This window comes from Micromys minutus (genome assembly GCF_963924665.1).
Source record: "Micromys minutus genome assembly, chromosome: 17".
NCBI classification, from domain to species: Eukaryota; Metazoa; Chordata; class Mammalia; order Rodentia; family Muridae; genus Micromys; species Micromys minutus.
This window is the reverse complement of record NC_137952.1, coordinates 27,740,167-27,759,299: the sequence shown is the minus strand read 5'-3', so window position 1 is coordinate 27,759,299 and position 19,133 is coordinate 27,740,167. Positions and strand designations below refer to the sequence as shown.

The window sequence follows — 19,133 nt, the reverse complement described above, 5'->3', positions numbered from 1 at the left end:
CACAATAGAGCTACACACAGACACACAGACACACTTCCATACACTCCCACAGATATACACACACAGCCACCCACTCACACATACTCACATACACAGGCTCACAGGGAAATGCACGAATAACACCTTCACAGAACACACACATCCCCATGCACATTACCACGTGCTGTCTCTGTCATATTTTAGAAGTACCCTACCAACCTCTATCTTACCATAGTCTATGCTGGTGCTCAAGCATGGCATGGTCCAACTGAGCAATATGGAATAAGCCACACCCAAAGGCCAGCAAAAGGAGAGGACACAGGGCTCCTCTCATCTGGCAGATAAAAATGCAGAAGGCAAGCCTTATTCCTAGAGTTCTGGACTGACTTGGTCTGCAAAAAACCCAGGGACTGGGGCCCACAACTTCTGCCCCAGCCAATATTCTACAGTGCAGCACACTGCCTCTTTAAATACAAAGGAGCACTGATTTGAAGCTGATAGAGAGGCCCAGCAACCTCTACTGTGCTGTCAGCCCCCTGCTCTGGGTACCATTTGACCTATTTCTGCTCTGGAACTCTTGGGAAGTGACTGCAGAGTTTTGCCTCAGGGGTTTGAACCAAATGGAGGCAGTAAGGATTGACTTTATTCTGCTGGGACTTGGCTAGAAAAGACAGACAGACAGACAGACACCAGTGAAGAAGCTTTCTCAGCCAAGGCAGCATGGCCAAATGAACCCAGAGAAGAACCTGCTAGATCTGCCCAACATCCTCCTGAGCATCTGTTGAGGCTCCTGACTGCAGAAGGCTTTCGGGAGACTTGGCAAGGCTGCTAGAAGACGCTTGGTTTTAGACCAAGGATGAGGGTTATCTGGTGTCTCTCTAGGGCAGTGGTTCTCAACCTGTGGGTCCCAACCTTTTTAAAGGTGGTGGGGAGTTGAATGACCTTTTCACAGAGGTCACCTAAGATCATCAGAAAACACAGATATTTACATTATGGTTTATAATAGTAGTAAGATTACAGTTTTGAAGTAGCAGCGAAAATAGCTTTATGGCCAGGGTCATAAACATGAGGAACTGTATCAGAGGGTCACAGCCTGAAGAAGGTTGAGAATCACTGAGCTCAAAGTGGGCGAGACTCGAAGCTGGCTAACAACTCCACTGCTTTTTCTCTCCCGACTTCATGGATAAGTCTGAAGCCATGGTTTCATGGTTTCAAGCCTGATACCAGAGAGCCCTCTGTTTTCTAGAAATGTCTACAGTCAGTTGAGTGCCCATGGCTGGTGGTCGGATCCTTTGGGAGTTGTCCAAGATTTTCAATTCCCATGACTGGTGTTTTCATGGGAGACTGGTAAGGCTGAGTCAACTCTAAGCTACGACAAGAGCAACAACACAAATCCTTTCCAACATGACAGTCAGCTTTCCTAGACAGCAACATAAAGCTCTGTTTTTTTTTAAAAAATCCTATTTTAAGAAGTGGGACCTGGGAAGTTGGAGAGATGGCTCAGTGGTTAGGAGCACTGGCTGCTCTTCCAAACGATTTGGGTTCAATTCCAAGCACCCATATTGCAGCTCACAACTGTCTGTAAGTCCTGTCCCAGGAGATCCAACACCTTCACACAGACATGCATTCAGGCAAAGCACAAATGCACATAATAAGAATAAATTAATTAATAAAAAAAAATAAATGGTGGCCCAAGCCTTTAATCCCAGCACTCAGGAGGCAAAGGCAGGCAGATCTCTGTGATTTCAAGGCCAGCCTACTCTGAAGAGCAAGTTTCAGAACAGTCTACGAAGAGAAACCCTGTCTCAAACAAAACAAAACAACAACAGAAATAAAGAGAAGTAATGGGAACTAGAAGCTGTCCTTTTCTTCAGGCCTACTTCTGGAGACCAGACAGCTCCTCACAGAGCCATTTCTGTCATGATCAACTAGCTCTGCTGTTCTAAGAGTTTCCATTAGGAACTCTGTGTGTGTGTGTGTGTGTGTGTGTGTGTGTGTGTGAGAGAGAGAGAGAGAGAGAGAGAGAGAGAGAGAGAGAGAGAGAGAGAGGCCCAGCGAGTTTCATCAGAATTGCCTATAGCAACATGAATGGTATCTTGCAGAAACACTGGCATCCTACCAATGGCCCTCACTGTTGAAGAAAATGTTCCTCACTCCTCTAGCAAATGTTAGCAGCACATAAATCCTCAGGGAGGGGCAGAGTCCCATGAGCTCCTCTTCTTGCCATGACAGGGTATTGACAGGCCCAGTGCTGTGCAGATCTTGTTTAAAGAGTGTCATGGCTGGAAGTAAGCGTTCACCATTCCTCCACCCTTCCCCCAACCTCTGTTTTTTTTTTTTTTTTTTTTTTTTTCTTTTTTCCTTCTGTCCCATCTTCCCAGATATGCTGTGAACCTTTGAGGGAGTGATAATAGAAGCCAGATTTGTGGCTGAGCTTTGCACAGTGGTTTATTCTTCTCATTTTGACCAAATATAAATCTGTTCAGCTACTACTGCCTGCTGGTGGGCATGGGGGGAGCTTCTCCAACCAAATCTAGTAAACACTAATCTCCGTGTATAAACAACTTAGTGGTAACATTACATCCATTAGGCCACCCAGCAGAACTGAAGGGCTGACCCCGCCCCCCAACTGCCTATGGCCTCCTAGTGTGAGCTTTCAAACAGTTTTAGAGTTCAGGGCATGTGGCTGTTGCCACATTACATCCATACCCATAAAGCAGAGTGAGACATGCATTTCTTTTTCCTTCAGTTCAGGGCCCTTGCCAATGGGATAACACCACCCACATTGAGGGAGGTCATTCTTCCTAAGTTAAGCCTCTCTGGAAACAGCATCACAAATAAACTCAGAGGTGGGCCTCCAGCTAACTCCAAATCCAGCCAAATGGACAATTACTCACCGCAGATGAATTTGGACTTATTCTGGCTATTGAAATATTATCTTTTGTGTGGCTTCCTTGGTTTATTTATTTATTGATTTGTCTGCTCCATTGAAATTTTTTCCCCTAAGTTTTATGTTTGTCAATGGTGTTACAAGTTATGTGCCAATTCTTGGTGAGTTTTGTTATTGTGGTCCATATGATGATTGAAAATTAGTAGTTAATTATAGCTGCATATAAGGGTTATCACTTTTGGGGGAAATGTTCTAGTATATTTTTAAGCTTTGCTTCCTTTTGAAATTTCTTCATGATCTCATCCTAATCTTTAAAAATAATAGTACCCCAGCACTCGGAAAGCAGAGGTGAGTGGATCTCTGTAAGTTTGAGACCAGCCTTGTCTATAGAGCAAGTTCTAGGGCAGCAGGACTGTTATACAGAGAAACCTGTTGTGAGCTGTATGAGGAGGATGCTGAGGTCCTCAACCATCTTTTTAGAATACTCAGAAAACTTTCATAGGTGATAATACTGGAGACTTTGTAAGTCAGAAAAATTTTCATTTTGATATTTATTTTGATCTCACACATAAATTCTATTTCCAATAAGTGTACCCATGTAGTTCCAACATAACTTATCCTCCAAGTTTGGGAAGAATTGATCTATTGACTTCTAAATGCTGGACAGTGCTTCAACAATACCTCTCTTCAAAAGATGCTCTCTTTGTGGCTAAAGGATACAGTATGGTGTTCCTCAAGCTGTGAGTCTGGACTCCTATCCTTTCACGAGGTCATCTAAGACCATCAGAAAACATAGATATTAACATTATGATTCATAACAGTAACAAAATTATAGTTATAAAGTAGCAGTGAAAATAATATTATGGCTGAGGGTCACCACGCATGAGGAACTGTATTAAAGGGTCACAGCATTAAGAAGGCTGCTCTAGGGAAGTTATCTAGGAACTTGATTGGAGAGCTGGAGAGGGCAAAAAGAGGTGAAAAGGAAGAAGTGGGTGGGGATGGCTGAGAGAAGAGAGGGAGAATCAGGCAGGGGTAAGGGATTGAGATTTTCACACTAGCCCAAAACATGGTATCACTAAGAATATCAATATCTCTGTCCACTGGATTGAGATTTTCACACTAGCCCAAACATGGTATCACTAAGAATATCAATCAGACCTAGCCACTCCACTCCAAAGTATGTAATCAAGTAAACCAAAACAGTTTTATGTAAAAACCTGTGCACGAATATGTATCGTAGATTTATCCTAACTGCTAACCATTAGAAGCAACTTTGCTCTTCGACTGATAGGTTAAAAAAAAAAAAAACTGGAACATTGCTAGTAGAACACTACAATGTAATGAAAAAGAATAAATGTGTTACACACAGCAATCCCAGGACATTCCAGTGACCTGGACAAAAGGAGCCAGGCGCAGAAGGACAAGGTGTGAATGATTGCATTTCTGAGACACTCTGGGAAAGTTGATTCCAATCTGCAGTGATGCGAGGCAGATGAGTGACAACCTGGGGATGGGCTGACTGCAGAGGACTTTGATGCAATCTGAGCATGGATGTTGAAGGGCTCTCTCTGACTAGGTCGGGGAGGGCCAGAGGCAAGGTGCAAACGGGAATAGCACTTACCAGTCTCCCACCACTCCCTCTGACACAGGCCCTCCTCCAAATCCCGTCTGCAGACCCCACTCCAAAGCCCTGCTGCACAGGCCCAGACCCACTGCCGAAGACTGTGACGGAAAATGTCCTAGAAACCAATGTGTCTGCAGAGCTAGGCAAGAGGCTGTGCCCCACAAGTAGAAGAAAAGATTCTGATAACCAGTGGGCCTTTGGCAAGCCATGACTCATTCCCCAGAGCCACACTGGCTGTTGAAAGAGGCATGCCTGCCTTTCTATTCACCTAGGCCACACAGAAATGACAGCTACCTGTCATCTCGAAAGACTTGATCTCTGTTTCTTTATTGTCATACATGTTTGTGTGTATGTGTAATGTGTGCACAGGTGTGTACATATGCAGGCAGGTGCACTCACTCTACTTAAAAAAAAAAAACCTTGCATTTTTGGTTGCTTGAGTATCTTTTGCCATCATTTCCCACTTTTTTTTTTAAATAAAGGGTCTCATTATGTAGCTCTTGCTTGTCTAGAACCCACTAAGTAAACTAGAACGACCTCAAACTCCCAGAGATCTTTGCCTTCCAAGTGCAAGGATTGAAGGCTTGTACTACCACACCTGAATAGCTCATGGTGACACTTGGCTTCAAACCTGCTCTTTCTTAAACACTACCTTCCCAAAGTCCCTCCAGGAGTCACACTGCCAACGCCAGGGGACCCAGATTGACTCTTGGTCTCTCTAGCTGAGTCTTTAATCGTCTTTCCAAACCTATCCAGCCTTTGCTATCTCACCTGATCATGCCCTTTGTTCCCCTCGCTGATGTGGCTCCTACTCTTCCTTCAAGAGCAGGGTCACATGCATCTTCCTCTGGGAGCCTCTTGGTCCCCACTGGCCAAGCTCTTTTGAGCTCCCCACATGTGGCCCAATCACCCTGAAACTTTTGTGTTATTTTTCCGTTCGCCCTTGGCTCAGAGATGATGTCTTCCAGTTGTGGATCATCTCATTTGACAGCCATGCAATACAGAATCAGTGGATTGATTAATTTTCATGACATAAGCCAAAATGGCTTAAGGAAGGGTTTCTTTAGCTCATGTAGGGGATCACGTGGCAGCAGGATCCTGAGGCAGCCGGTCACACTACGTCCAGGTCTGGAACAGAGAGAAAAGAGTTCTGTTACTCAGCTTACTTTTCCCTTTTTATTAGTCTGGGACCCCAGCCCATGGGATAAGGCTGTACATATTCTTCCCTCTTCAGTTCACCTCTCTGGAAACAACCTCACAGACATATCCAGATGTGTATCTCCTAGGCTATTCCAAAATCAGTCAAACTGAGAAAAAAACGATTGACTGCCCTAGCCAGCCCTATGCCAACCAAGCCCTTTGTATCCCCCAGTCTTGACAGTCACTTTGGGAGGGGACTCTATTGTGTCCCTCCATTAACAGATGGAGAGACTTGGCAGGTGGACATACTCAACTTCATGTGGCTTGTATGTGACAGAAACCAGATCTTTCACCATGACACAATGACAAGGTTATCCTCACCATGGAGACAGTGATGGAGTAGATACAAATGTACAAAAGACTCCTAGCAATCTTGCCTCATGAATAAGAGAGTCAGGAGCAGAAAAAAAATAAAGCCAATTATCTAATTGAGACAAGAGGTGACAAGTTTTATTAGCAGGGACTTTGTGGGATTAAGAAATGTTGGTCTGTGGACACAAATGCTCTGCAGCATGTTGAGCAGGGCTTTGTGGCCTTATAAAGTCAAAGGAGGTGGGAAAATATTCATGAGTCACAGGCATTGTTAACATTAAGAAAATGAGTCTGGGAAGATGGCTGAGGGTGGAGGGGCAGGAGTAAAGCAACAGGTGCGAGGATCTGGGTTCAAACCCCAGAACCCACAGGAAGCTGGGAGTGGCAGTAAATGCCTTCAATCCCAGGACATCTGCAGTGAGACAAGAGGTGAAGACAAGAGAAGCCATGGAAGCTCCAGGGCCAGGCAGCCTGATGTGTGCAGCAGTGAATGAGAGACCCTGTTTCACACAGGCAGAAGGCAAAGACTGGCAATTGAAGCTGTTCTCTGAGCTCCGTGCTGTGGCATCTGCACATACTCAGAAGAGAGTGTTTGAGCAATTTACAAAAGAAAATATTTAGGAAGCTGGAGATGGTGGTGCAAGTCTTTAATTCCAGAAGTTGGCCTGGTTAATTTCCATGAGTTCAAGGCCTTCCTGGTCTACATAATGAGTTCTAGGACAGTCATAGCTACATGGTCAGACCCAAATCAAAACAAAACAAAACATATTTTTGTTCATTAGTCAGAAGTTCTGAAACATCTCATGATATTAACAGTTTTGCTCGTTTGTTTTGAGATTGTGGAAGGGGAGTCTGACCATGTAGCCCAAGATAGCCTGGAACTCACCACATAGCTTAGTCTCAAACCTGTGGCAATCCTCTTGAGGGCTGGCAGTACAGGTAGGTATATGTCACCATGCCTGGCTCAACACATTAACTTTGATGGCTGACAAACTACAGTATGATAAACTGAACTAAATTAATAGCTACAGTGGTTGAGGAGCTAAGAGGTCGGCAGAGGCCCAAGTCACTGAGCCTACTCAAGGCCAGACTCCTGGAGGAAGCAACGCTTGAGCAGAGGTAGGACAGAGGAACAGCATCCGGCTTTGCAAAGAGTGGGGAATGAGGCCACAGGAGGGGGAATCTCTGCAAACACAAAACCCCCGACATGGGAACAAGCTTCATGCCATCCAGTACAGAGACGGCATAGATGGTTGATGCAGAGAATGAAACGAAGGATGTGAGCAGCCAGACCATAAGGCAGCAGAGTGAGAGAAACTGCAGGGTAGCCATCAGGGAGCCACAAAATCTAGCTGATGTCTCTACATCACTTCTTGCCTTTTATAGATTACCTAAGGGGAGTGCTGAGCATGTAGCTCAATGGTAGACCATTTGCTTAGTATGCATGAAATCCCGGGTTTAATCTCCAGCACCTCACCCCAAGAGTGGCTCCAAAGAAAGTTGAAATAGATGCATATGGGAAAAGCTGAAGGAAGCCAACGTTCTCAGGGGCAGAGCCAGGACCCTCTTTGGTCCAGTGCTGAGTTTCTTGGTAAATTTCCCTCAATTCTCACATAACATTTCCATTCCTTGCAGGAAGGATCTATCTGAGTATATTGGATGCATGAGACATTTAAGTTGCATAACCCCATTTTAATGTTTGTATATGTATGTGATGTAGATGCCTCAGCCTCCTGCCTTAACACTCTCACTGAGACTTCCCCGATTCTGCTGAGGCTCCTTTGTTGAGTGTTGAACTTGCTGCTCTGGGCTGTTCGCGGCCACCTTTTCCTGTTTGCATTCCCAGTGATACACACAATGCTCTCACAGTTCTGACAACACAGGGCAGGGTTCCATAAACTTTCCCACTCTTCACCTTTTCTCATTTGGAAATTAAGTCAATAAAATAAGCATATAAATCATTTAGTGGGAAAAATAGTCACAAAGCAATGGATTTAAAAACAATTCTTTGGCATGCCCATTATTGTACCATTTGCTAATTGTTAAAAAGATTTTATTTATTATATTTACATAAGTACACTGTAGCTGTCTTCAGACACACCAGAAGAGGGCATCAGATCCCATTTTAGATGGTTGTGAGCCACCATGTGGTTGCTGGGATTGAACTCAGGACCTCTGGAAGAGCAGTCAATGCTTTTAACCACTGAGCCATCTCTCCAGTCATTGCTAATAATTTATAAAAGAACATTTCTGTACTAATGATATGGGTTGCTTATTTATTTTTATATAAAAAAAATCTTGCCTAAATGTTTGATGTGGCAGAATGTGGCATCTTCGATGTCTGTCAAATTGACTGATATTTTATTTTAAAATCAGAAATAACTCTTCTTAGAAATGCATAGTACAAAATGACAGATGTATGTTTGGTATATTTGAGAACTTGTTGGAATTTCTGTTCTAATCCCAAGACAAAATTCATTTAGATTTTTTTACTATTGCCAGATTTTTGTGACTCATATTCAGTGTCACTTTAAGGGGCTACAGCCCACAGCTTAAGAAGTTCTACAGCAAATCTGCCTATGTATATGTTCATTTTTTTTTCTTTTCAAAATTTTTCTCAGACTTATTCATCTTATTTTATGTAAGATTGGTGAGTGTGTGTTTGTTCGTGTGTGTGCATATATGCATGCAAATGTCTGTTCTTGATGCCTCAGGTCAGAAGAAGGTATCAGATTCCCTGGAACTGGAGTTACAGTTGGTTGTGAAGCATCATGGGGGAGCTTGGAACAGAATTGAGGTCCTCTGCAAGAGTAGCAGGTGCTCCTAGGTGCTGAGCCATCTCTATAGGCCCCGATTTTTTTGCTTTCTGTGACATTGGAGGCTGGGTCTGGGCTTGTTAGTCACAACCCCCCTTTGAATTGTAGAGACCTCTGGTGCTATATCAACATCCCCTTTGACTAACAGCCCCAGATCAACTGTAGTTTCAGTCTCCTCTTCCATGGGGAACACAATGTGTCTCCACACTGCCACCAACCTTGGCCATCACTCAACTGCCTCATGGTTTTCCAATTTAATAGCTGTTGTGAAACTTCATTGTGCTTTTATTTCCTATTTCTTTGTCTTCCTTTTATGTTGATAGTGTGTCGTCTCTTTTAATGCAGCATTTAAGGGAGAGCACATCTATTTTACTCTGCATAGGAAGTCACTTTTGCCTGTACCATCAATCAACACTTGATCTTCCACGTGTCAATCTCGTTTACAGCCCATATTTTTCTATAGCCCTAAGTGAAGTACTCTTATTTTTACTCCATGTTATCCACCATGCTTAAATCATCTGTTAGTTTGTGTTTTTCCTGCTGGTCTGCATTGCCAATTGTGTGTGTACGTGTGACATATATGTGCACCTCCCAGTACTGAGATAACATGTATGTGCTTCCATCCTTGGCCTTTTGAAAAAGATTTTCTTTTATTTAAAAAAGAAAAAAAAACTACATGTGTACGTCTGTGTGTGACTTTGTGCAGGTGCCCACAGGGTTCATAAAAAGTTGAAGACCCCCTGGAGCTAAAATTATAGGTAGCTGTGAGCTGCCTGGTGTATGTAGATGCTGGGAATTAAAATTAAGTCCTCTATGAGAGTAGTACATGCTTTTAACCACTGAGCCATCCTTCCAGCCCTACAAAGACATTTTTATTATATACTAAGCTCCCTTAAATGACCAAGGTTTTGCTGGGCTTGATGGCAATTCCTCTTTGCCTTACATTCATGACTCATGTCTAAGCTCACTCCCACCTTCTCTAGAGTCCTCAGAAGGGACAACTAACTTTAACTCAGCCCCACCCTAACCCCTTCCTTCTATCATGACTTCTTGTCTCGTTCCAGAACCTTCCTGGGCAGTCAGTTCAGAAGCAGGCACATAGCAGGCAAGTGACTTCTTATACTTGTGCCCACTGGGTCCCATGGGAGCTGTAGGCGCCACATAGGTCAGAAGTACCAGGAAAGGTACAGAGGAAGAAGCTCCTACCACAGCTCCCCTTGTTTCTATTCAACTGATTTAACCCAACTGGAATAAATCGAGACTCTGCTCTTCAGGTACTGGTAAAGGGTGAGGAAATTTTCAGAATGGATGGAGTGGCTGGGCTGTGTGTGGAGGCAGGGCACATGGCTGACTTCTGTAGCCAGTAGAGGACCAAATACTAAGCCATGAGGAATGGCTTGGAGTGGCACATCTGCCTTCAGCAGACCTTACTGGGAAGAATGGAGGGATAGAAGATATGGGGTAGAGGAGCCTCTCTTGCTTTGAGGATGGGGTAGTACTGTGGTCAGGTTGCCACAGAATCTCCTGATCTACCTTCTGCTGTCCTGGGCTCTATTTTCTAACTTTCCAGTCTCTTGTCCTTTCCTAAGTGATTTCTACATCACTTCCCAATGGCTCCTCTGCTTCAACATCAATCAACCTTTCCTTCTAAAAGTTTGTATTAGTCAGGGTTCACAGAATTTATAGTAGTCTCTATATTGTAAGGTACTTGTTGGTGACTTACAGTCTGTTGTCCAACTCCCCAACAATGGTCAGCAGCAGCTGTGAGTGGAAGTCCAAGGATCTATCAGATGCTCAGTCCCACAAGGCAAGCAGGCTAAGAGAGCAAGCCTTCCTTCTTCCATTGGCCTTATGTAAGTTTTCAACAGAAGGTATGTTTCAGATTAAAGATGTGTACCACCACATCTGGATCTGGGACTCGCTTTGTCCCAGATGACCTTGAGCTCAGAGAGTTTCTTGCCTTAGTGTCCTAAGATCCATAGCCTCTATGCCTCAAGATCAGGATCAAAGGTAAGCGTCCCAATTCTGGCTTGTGGTTCATTCCAGATGTAGTGAAGTTGACAACCAGGGATAGCCACTACAAAGTTCAACTCTGAACATACTGTCCTCATCCAAAATCATTGATGGTTCCCTATTGCCTAGAGAACATGTCTTAAAACACAGCCTTTGAGAGGCCACTCTAAGTTCAAGGTTTATAGAATGCTGTCATACAGCTAAGAACTGGCTTGGGAGAGCAAGGAAGGAGGTCACAGGCCCTACTCTGCCTTTCCAGGTTTGTTCTTTCCCAGCTTCCACAACCTCCCACATCCCCATCTTTCCCCACAATACTTACATCAGTCATTTGCATACCTAAGCATACCCTGCTCTTGTTCATTCTGTCCCTGCCTCCTAGGATGCCTTTCCCCTCTCATCATTAGCTGTTGAAATGACTTTTAATGTCATCTCCCCTATGAAGCCTTCTTGGAGCTACACTGTCCTCCTCCAGCCACTATCCATCTTCCATCCCTGTGTCCTCCAGCCGAAGAACCACAGGGCTCCCCAGATTTGAAGGATTTATATTGATCTTTCTAAGATCCCTGAGATGCTAGGGAGATTCAAACCTTAGACCGCTGAGGGATTAGAAGTATCTGGTTCCCCAGCTGGACTGTCTGCAACTTTAAGTTTGAAATCTCTGTGTTTAGTAGCATGTTTACAGTAAGTGCTTACTAGGTACATGAACTTAGCTGAATTTGGGAAGTCTATTAAAGAATGTAGATATTGTATTTCTGTTCATGACAGTGGAGCTGATGACAACGAGAGCTTTGAGATCAGCAAGCTAAATAAAGAGTCTGGGGTCCAGGAATCCAGAAAGGTGACCAAGATGCTGCTGACCACCTTCTACCCATCCTTCTGTTCAGGTTTCACCCGTAGTTCCAAAATATATCCTATCTATGGGCCAGAAAAGCCGGTTGTTGAGCCTCAGGCAAGAGCCCAGACAGGAAACTCCCAGCATGGATTCAGGCAAGCCAGAGGTGAGCCAACCCAGGCAGAGATAAGAATCAGGGAGGTGGAGTAACTCATCCTCCAAGCTGTGCTTGAGCTGGTGCTCCCTCCTCACAAGCCTCCCAGGAGGGTGGCAGAACTCACAGGCCTAGACTTTCTTCTTATCATGGCTGGGGCAAGTGTTTTCTTTCTTCACCCTCTAATGTAAGGACCTGAATTTTGGTCCCCGCAACTTGAGAAGTCTCTGCCAACAGCTCCTGGTACATCAAACCCTGGTCCTGAGGTAGAGCATCTATTCACTTCCCAGCTATGCCTCCATCTCCATGAACTGGAGTGATGTGGCTTTCCTACATCTTGGCAGAAATATAGCAAAAGCCCAGACTGTTCTTTTTACCATCTTATGGCCATAGCCTGGTCATTCTGAGCATCTGGGGCAGAAGATGGGACACCCTAAGAAGCCCTGACTGCAGTCTGTATTTTCAAGATCTGAAGACCTGTGGTTCCTTTGGTCCTGAGACCCTAGGCCTACATAGCACAGATGTCTACCCACCTTAACCCCTCCCTGAGCCATCACAGCCACTGCCCAGGGGCGGTCAGGAGGGTGGAGCTCTGAGTCAGAGTATAAGTTCCTGATCTTACCATCCAGCTGGAGAGCAGCCACAATGCTTCAGAGGCAGATGCCTACTTGGGTTTCCCACTCCCTGTCAGACCCATGCCAAGCAGAAGATGGCAGGTACTTGGCCTCCTGTGCTTTGAAGGTGAGGGTACAGTGACGGTGGTGGGCAGGCTGGGACCAAAGGTATGGCCAGGGAGGAGATGAAGAGTCTGGGGACTAAGTAAGAGAAGCAGCTGGATCACAGGGAGGCTGGTAGGCATTGTATATGAAGAGAGGTTAGCTTGGGAGTACCTACCTACCACCTGAGAGAAGTGTTTTAGCCAAATATGGACCAGGGCTCCTGGCTAGGGATGGCACAGCTGAATATACTCACAAGTTTTACAAAGCTGCATACAGTGACTTTGGGCCATCTAGGGCAAGCCATGCCAGCATCCGGAATGGACAATGCCTAGTACTGTCAGGAGAAATCCATGTGTGGTCTGTCTTGGTAGTGACTGGTTATTAACCTTGTGGGCATCCTAAACTTCTGTGCTTTGTGAGTGTGTGCTCTGGGTTGGTTCTAAGTGTGAGAATTTGTGTATTGCCAGTTAATTGCTGTCAGATGCTCCCTTGGGCATATGTATGGCCAAGGTCCTTAGGACTAGATAAACTCTCAAAGTCACCCAGGGAAATCCCTGGCTCTGGCAAGGTGCTACTGCTTGAGACCAAATCAGCCTTAATTTTCCTGTCTGGGAAATGGGAAGATGCCCTCCACCTCTCTGTTGGATGTAGACACACCATGGAGAGGTCTATCAGTAGCAAAGTAGTACCCTTGGCCACCCCTTACCAAACCACTGAAGGGGATGAATGAGGCCCCGGGAGGATTTTGTTCCTTTAGAGTGGAAGATGGAGACATTAACCAGTCTCCACGGAGCCTAGGGAGGAATTCCCTGTTGCATTGTGACAGAGTGTCCTGTTGTCCTGAACGGGATTGACTCCTGGCTTTCCTCAAAAGGCCTGGGTGATTGGAAGGGACCCTAATCAGCACTTGTCACTCACTGACCCTCCAGAAATTTGGGCTAGAAGGGAACCAATGACTGTGCCTAACTTGAGAAATGTAGTGGCCTCACCTGCCCAGCTTGCCCTGAAATGCCCCAGGGAAAGGAGCTGCCATCCTCTCTTCAGGCACTCAAGCCTGGACAATGGTTTAGGGAGGGGATGCCTTGCTTGGATAGGCACTGGACCCATCACTTCTGAAACCTAGTGGTCAGACCATCCCTAGCCTCTCTTATCCAGGAGCCTTATGGCAGAGCTGTGGGTAGGCTGCTTGTAATGTAACTAAATGGCTTTTGACTGATTAACAGAAACAGCTGGGCCCTGGGGTCTAGGGACAGCCCTAACTAGGGGGAGCTGAAGTCTTGTGGTGGTCTCTGGCATTAAACTGTCTGGTCACGTCTATTGCTTATGCTCATCCAGAGTCACTCACCAGATGAAAAGCACACCAGCCTGGCAAGGCAGTAGGTTTGCCCTGAGTCCTGGTTCTAATCCAGCCCCATCATTTCTGGCTGTGTAAGCCTATGTGCTATGTAACCTTCCTAAAACCTACCTGTTCTTCTGTAACACAAGGCTAATAATGTCTTTCTTGGAAGCTGGCCAGAGGGTTAAGTAAGACCCTATGCAAAGCACCTGGTTCAGGGGCAGAGATAAGCGCTGGCTCGGCGTACCATGGGACAGCAATATATTTCCTTACCTTTTTCTTCATGCCCCCAAGAGTTGTATCTGTAAAATTAGGGAGAATGACAACATTAAGCAGACAATCCATACATTCCCACCCCCCGTGTATATATGAGCTGGCAACGCTTCCTATCTTAAGAGGAAAATGGGATCCTGACAATACCAAACCAGAGGTCAAGGCCAGGAAGGAAGGCTGGATTGTGCATGTCTGCAGCAGAAACATCCCAGCTGCCTATCCTATATGGCTTCTCAGGGCTGCTGTCCAGCCCTCTTCACTGGCACAGCCAAGCTGATTGTTCCACAGGCTGAATTACCCTCTGTGCTGTTTGTCCTAAAGTTCCTGCCTTGACCTCCAAACCCCTGAGTGCTTTCTGCTCCTCACCCAGGATCTGCCACGTGCCCTCTGAGCTAAGAATTTTGTTTATCTTTACCCCAGGGATGTAGCTCCAAAGCCTGGTACCTGGTCATTCCTGTAGTTAAACACTTTAACTTGCCCTTGTACCCTAGCCTAGCCAGGGTTGGGCTTGTCAAAGTCTCTAAGCTTTTGGCCATGTATCTGGGCTATTTAATCTGACTGGATTCTAGTTCAGCATATTCATAGACACTGTGCTGTGTTTTATTGCATCTTAAAAAAAAATACTTTTGTTTTATATGTGTGTTTGTATAGCACCTTCATGCAGTGCCCTTGAAGGCCAGAAAAGGGTGTCAGATCTCCCGAAACTAGAGTGGCAGATGGTTGTGAGCTGCTGGAATCAAACTTGGGTCTTCTGGAAGAACAGCCAGTGCCCTTGACCACTGAACCATCTTCCAGCCCTTCTATTGTATCTTTTCACCATGGATCAGCTCCCTCTGGTGCCGAGAATGTTTGATCAACTAATATCGCTTGTAATAAGTGGTATTATCAGTAATAGTGTACTTCTTTCTCAAACAAGGGTGTGTGTGTGTGTGTGTGTGTGTGTGTGTGTGTGTGTGTTTGGGGGTGAAGAGTTGCTTTCCTGGTTTTGGTTCCTGAGTCCTGAGATTACTGACTGGCATGCATCACCCACTGCTGGAGCACTTCCAAAGTCTTAGACCTAGATCTGAAAATGCACCTGCAGTGAGATTTGTCTTGTACGCCTGCCCTTTAAAGGATCCCCACTTGCTAGTCAACTGTCCCTTTAATTCTTAGCTGTTAGAACTACTTGACCCTATGACTTTCAGTGTTGGTTGCCTCTTGGATTTCTGGGGACATGACAGGATATAAAAAAGCTAGCTGTGAAAACAAACGGGGCCAGCAGAGTGACAAGAGGTGACGGCTGGTGACAGTCAAGGCAGGAGAAGCAGAGATGAGCAGATGGGCTACAATAGTTGTTATAGTTTGGAGCCGCCAAGATCACCAGTATCAGGGAAAGTGGGAGAAGGGACTGTTTAAGCAGACTGCAGGGGAACTGGGGGAGGAATGATTGGGAGAAATTTAAACGGACTGGGCTGAAAACTGGGGGGCACTGGCAGGGAGTTCAGAGAACCGGTTGCTGTTTGTAAAAAAGAAAACAAACAACACATTTTACACGGTTCAGACCTGTGTCCAGTAATCCTGATTACCTCCTCCCAGTGCTGCCCCCGAATCTCTCAGACCTTCCAGTGTTCCACCCCTATGCTGCCAAAATGGAAGAACTCCCTCTGGGGTGCTTTGGAATTGAGTCTCTCCTAAAATTCTTTGAGGTAGAAGAAATCTCTAGGTGAAACCCGAAGTTCAAGGTAGACCACAGGGTGTCCTCTGTGATTATTAGTAGGTAAAAATGTTTCAAGAACCCCTAATGACTGTGATGTGTGCTCTTGGTGCTCACAAAGAGAACAACCATGGAGTTTGACTGTAAAGACACACAGTCAATAAGGGCACAGCCGGTAGAAAGATTGCCAAGTGTGGGGGTTGGCAGAGAGCCCCATGAGAATTCAGAGCGGAAAATAGGAATGTCCAGAAAAAGTTGTCTTGTGAAGAGATGAGGGCAGTGGAGTTGAGAGCAAGAAACATCTGTCTTTGTGTTTGTCCAAAGATACCGAGGCAAGAGAGACAGTCTGAACCCAGGTCTGAGAAGCTCTGGGTCAAAGGACTCAGCACCAGGTTCTCCATCTGTAACACAAAGTTAGTAATAACCGCCTGTTACGGTTGCTAGCTGCAGCACAGGACACTGCAGGATGCTGTGGGCTGCAGACTGAGGTGTGCTCCTGTTAGGAACCCCCACTGTGGGACAGCCAGCTTTGTATTGAAGGAAAGAATTCCTGGACAAGCCAGCGCAGAGCTGAGTTGGGTTTATTAGGTAAGGATGAATGATGAAGAAGAGGACAGTGGAGGAGGGAAGGAGGGAAACTTAAGATACTTTAAGTGCAAGAATTGAAAGAAAAAGGTCCTAAATGGTGGGATGGCACATGGCTATAACCCCAGCCCTAAGGAGGTGGAAGAAGGCAAAAAGACCAGTTCAGAGATAGCCTGAGCTACATAGTGAGTAAGGCCAACCTGGGTTCATGTCTCAAAATACCAACTACAGAGTTCGAAGTGATTACACACACACACATAATCTATGAATGATTCATGGCTTTTAAAGTAATATTGCTTAAAGGGTGGAATTTATAATCCAGTTTGAAGATTTTAAAAAACTTAGAACTTAGGTAAGAAAATAGTGAGCTGATTTTATGTTTTTCCTTTGTTTTGAACAATGTCCCATCGAAGATGCTGTTGGAAGGTTGTGAGGTCTGTCACAGAGCGTTGGCTGGAAAACCGATGTTACTAAATCCTAAGACATTCACATTGGTTTCAGTGTTAAACAAGCCTAGTGCATGGTAGTTTTCTGGGGATTGTTTTGAACACTTGTGTTTGAGATATCTTAGGGGAAATTTTACTCCATGTAAGCAACCTGGTTTTGTCAGTTCTATTCAAACAAAACCCACATTCTGGGGGACAGGGGCCTCTTTTCTTTTCTGTACTGTCTCAAGGTGGTAGAAAAAACTAGGCAAGAAAATCCATAGAAAGTGAAAATGGTAAGCTCAGCATTAGAAAGGTAGAGGCAAGAGTTTGAGGACAGCTATGTGAGATCTTGCCTCAAAGATCATTGTCACTGTCATCATTATCCTTCTCATCACCACCACCACCACTACCTCCAGAGAATGTACACACAACATGTAGCCTGTGGTAACCCTATGGTCACTGATGTTGCTGGTATTGTAGGAGTGGCAAAGGAGGAAGAAATGGCCACCTCCATTGGCAGGCACTGGGGCTACAGGACAGGAAAGAATCATTCCTGCCTAGATCCCAGGTCCCTCTGAAAAAATGAGCAGAACAAGGGTTACCATGGGAACACACAGTCCTTTAAAAAGGCGGTGCTTCTCTCCTTACTCAGCCAGTCCAGGACCTAGTAGTCCTGGGACTTACTCAGTGCCGAGGACAGGCGAGAAATAGAGCTCCCTGGCTAGAGAAGCCACAGGTCACACTCACAGGGCTGGAAAGAGAATGCTGTTTGGGAAAGTTATTGTCCTGAAGACTTCAGAGCTAAACTCAGAAGGAATCCTTGGCCCCACGTGCAACCGTCAGATTGACTCTTGTTCTGTTCTCAAGGGCAACTGTTGGGGAGAGGAAAGAAATCTTGAAATTATGTGACCCTATCAGGTACACAGGAAGCTGGATTTCTCAGAACTGTTGTTCTGTTGGTTGGACTGGAGCCCCAGAGTAGTGTAGAAGGAAACTAGACGTGTGCTAACACAGACTGCCCTGGGTGATAGACCCACTTCACATAAACTTGGCTTTTCCACAATCTTAGTATTCTTTAAAGAGAAAAGACAAGACCTGTCTGGAAAAGTCATGTTGGGCTGGAGAGTGTAGGACTCTCAGTCTGAGGCTGGGGATGGACAGTGTTGGTACCGGACTACACCTGAGCAACATTCCCAGGTAAAGAGCTTCAAGTGCGGTTAAAGCCAAAATGGCATAAGTCCAAAGAAACATCCATGACACCAAAGAGAACAGACATGGGTCTCACACTGTGTTGGTTCAGGAGAGTCTGGAGGACATAGCTACTTACCTCAACAGACTAGGACCCTGGCCCAGAAGAGTCTTCCAGAGTCTGGAAATGCAGTGGGAGGCTTCTGAAGCCAAGAACATTTCCAATGTGGGCAGCAAAAGTGTATGGCCAGCTTTCTCTGTTGTCCTCACCATTATCTCTGCCCAGCCTCTACCTTGGATCCTTCCTGACTCCCCAGCATCTAGCCTAGGGCGTTGGTGAGACTATGTGTCCCTGAAGACCGGCCATACAGTGGCAGAGGGCTGAACGAAACACCATCTTGAAACCTGGGCAGCCTTGAATAGATAAAGACTTGAAAGAAGCTGAGTTCCTTCCACAGGCAGTACAGGTGATAAGAGTTAGGGAGCATGGGGTGGGGTGGGGGGGTTGCATCTGAGAAGCAGGAAGTTACAGGATGGAGAGAGGGAGGACAAAAGTGGAGCCACAGCTAATGAGCAACTTGCAGAGGTCAAAGACAGCTGCGGAGGGAAGCGGGTGCTGACTTCAGGTGGGTAGGGCTCTCCGCAGTGATTAGAACCAGAGCAAAACCGAAACATCAGCATCAAAGGCAAGGTTTGGGGTGTGCCCCCAGGTCCAGCTCCAAAGGGAGAGGCAGAAACCTGTGTGCTCCAGTCCCTGGGGTTAGCAATACTGACAGAGGCATCAGTCATCTTGTTGAAGATTATCTGTGTGTATGTCATTATGAAAGAGAGGTCATTGCACATGAGCCAAGACATCACAGACATCTATAGCAAGGCATGTTGAAATGAAGGCAGTTGCATTACTGGGAAAATAAAATGTACAATGGCCAGGAATTCCTGGAGGAAGAGACCTGACAGGCAAGGGAGATAACAAATACCCTGAGTGGGAACTGAAACCCAGGGAGGTGGTTAAGCTCTTGGCATGAAATGTCCAAACTTTATCACCCTTCTTCCCAGTCACACTGTATCCACCATCTGAGCAAGCTGCC

General features: G+C 45.5%; 1 protein-coding gene across 3 annotated transcripts in view; it reads left to right on the top strand.

The window, feature by feature from the left end:
• Window positions 1-19,133, top strand: part of PLA2G4E (phospholipase A2 group IVE) — a 68,394-nt gene that overhangs the window by 13,659 nt on the left and 35,602 nt on the right. The gene's annotated exons all lie outside the window — the stretch shown is intronic.